Source organism: Daktulosphaira vitifoliae, unplaced genomic scaffold (assembly GCF_025091365.1).
Source record: "Daktulosphaira vitifoliae isolate Bord-2020 unplaced genomic scaffold, ASM2509136v1 Scaffold_3, whole genome shotgun sequence".
Lineage (NCBI taxonomy): Eukaryota > Metazoa > Arthropoda > Insecta > Hemiptera > Phylloxeridae > Daktulosphaira > Daktulosphaira vitifoliae.
This window is the reverse complement of record NW_026099574.1, coordinates 10,843,270-10,846,117: the sequence shown is the minus strand read 5'-3', so window position 1 is coordinate 10,846,117 and position 2,848 is coordinate 10,843,270.

Genomic DNA, 2,848 nt, shown 5'->3' with positions numbered 1-2,848 from the left:
TTTTGGTGTTTAAAAAAATTCTGCAATTGAAATATTCAGAACTTAATTAATTTTAATAATTTACTTTAATTAAATGAACCAATCAAACCAAAGTAGTTAAAAATATTTACTCAATTGAGCGTATTATCAAAAATATAATTATAATTGTAAAAATCCATCGTTCAATTCAGGTGAAACTAAAAATCAATTTTTTTTAAATTTATGATTTATATAGCAACATATTACAAAAAAATTTGGCATATTATAGACTGGTAGTAGCACACATAAATAGAGTTAAAAAATTAATAAATTATAAAGTAAAATTATTTACTTTTGTAGTTGAATACTTTTATCATATCAAATTTAATTCGACAATAAATAATTTAAGAATATTAAAAATTAATGATTTTAATTGTTTGTATGGAAAAAGCTGGTTAAGCTACTTTTTATTTGAATAAGGAATATTTTTTTGATTTTTAAGAGTAATAACTTAAACTAATCATTAACTTAAATATCATAAACTTAAATGAATCATTTGACGTATCGTTGAAAAAAGTAGGTCTAGTGAGGGTTGGCAAAATAAATCGTAGCCACAAAAAGAACCACATAGTAAAATAATATTAACATGAATATCAATTTCTTCTCACGAGGGGAGACTATAGTGATAAGATCCTTTATATTTATTGAAATTATTGAATCTAAATGAGATAAATATCAAATGATTTGAAAATTCTATTCTAACTCAAAAAAAAAATGCAAAATTTTAGAAGACACAGACGGATTTGAACCTCGACCCTAGGCGTGAAAGATCAAGAAACTGTTCGTTGCTTTTTGTTGCATGATAAAATTGGCTATTTAAGCTAACTCAAATATAAAAATTACTTTTTCGACTTTAAAAAAGTAAAAAAATTTTAATAAGTATAATTTCATATGTCTTATGAACTTTATTCTATGTCAATGAAATTATATAATATTCATGAAAGTCAGTTTATTCCCCTAATAAAATATTTTAAAATAAAATAAAATACAAAACCTAGAATTTTAATAAAAAATAGCATATTTTTAAATACGGTAGCCTTTTGCGCATAGAAGATAGGTCGTCGGGACAAATTTTTTTTTTTCATTTAGTAGTACATAAAATAAGCTTTAATTTGATATATGTTTAAAGGACGCAGTATTTCCGGAACATTTTCAAAAATTAAGTTGAAAAAGTTAGTTTTTGTAAAAAAGTTGCTATTTTAAATCCCCCCTGTGAGCAGAATAAGTGTTAGATTTTCAAAAAAAAATGATATCAAATGAAAGAAAATTACCTAAGGTTTCAATATAAAGAAATATTATTTTGATTAGTTAATATTTGAAAAAGTTATGGCAGTTTTAAGTACAAAAAACATTCCGATAGAAGGTGATTTTTATCGTAAACATTCCTTTTTTTTTTAAATTTTGACAGCAATTTGCACATAGTATATAAGGTGTCGGGACAAATTTTTTTTTTTTATTTTATAGTACATAAAATAAGCTTTAATTTTATATATGTTTAAAGGACGCAGTATTTCCGGAACATTATCAAAAATTAAGTTGAAAAAGTTAGTTTTTGTAAAAAAGTTGCTATTTTAAATCCCCCCTGTGAGCAGAATAAGTGTTAGATTTTCAAAAAAAAATGATATCAAATGAAAGAAAATTACCTAAGGTTTCAATATAAAGAAATATTATTTTGATTAGTTAATATTTGAAAAAGTTATGGCAGTTTTAAGTACAAAAAACATCGTTATAAAAGGTGATTTTTATCGCAAATATTACATTTTTTTTATAATTTCGACAGCCATTTGCACATAGAAGATAAGGTGTCGGGACAAATTTTTTTTTTTCATTTTATAGTACATAAAAAAAGCTTTAATTTGATATATGTTTAAAGGACGCAGTATTTCCGGAACATTTTCAAAAGTTCAGTTGAAAAAGTTCTATTTTTTATACAATGTTTCAAAGTTTGAACCCCCCCTATATAAGGGGAAATTGTCTAATTTTAATAAAAAGTATGTCAAATGGAAGATGTACTTATAATGTATTTAGAAAAAAAAAAATTGTGCTGATACATGCATTTTTCGAAAAGTTATAGCATTTTTAAGTTGAAAATTAAAAATCGAAAATCGAAAATTTTAACACAAAAATAGTGTTTTTTTAACTACGGCAACCGTTTACATGCAGAAGATAAAGTGTCGGGACAAATTTTTTTTTTTCATTTTATAGTACATAAAATAAGCTTTAATTTGATATATGTTTAAAGGACGCAGTATTTCCGGAACATTTTCAAAAATTAAGTTGAAAAAGTTAGTTTTTGTAAAAAAGTTGCAATTTTAAATCCCCCCCATGAGCAGGCTAAGTGTTAAATTTTCTAAAAAATTATATCAAATGAAAGAAAATTATCTAAGGTTTTAGTTTAAAAAAAAATTTTGTTGATTTTTGAAAAAGTTATGGAAGTTTTAAGAAAAAAAAGTGAAAAAAATGACAAAATTTGTAATTTTTTTGGATATTTCCCCCATTTGCGGGGAACGAGGGAAAATTTTAAAATTTTTAAGGATAATGTCTTCAACTAGATACAATTTGTGATCTTTTGACGTATTGTTAAAAAAAATCAGTCCAGTGAGAGCTGAGAAAAAGTAGTGACAGACACAAAAAAAAAAAATAAATAAAAAAAAAATACACATCATGGTAAAATTAATACCTTCTCAGCTTCGCATCGAAGCTAAAATTATTAAAAAGATCTACTCAATTGAGTGTAGTATAAAATTTGATTATAATTGTAAAAATCCATTGTTAAATTGAGTTGAAACTAAAAATAATTTTTTTTTAGATTTATGATTTATATAACAAT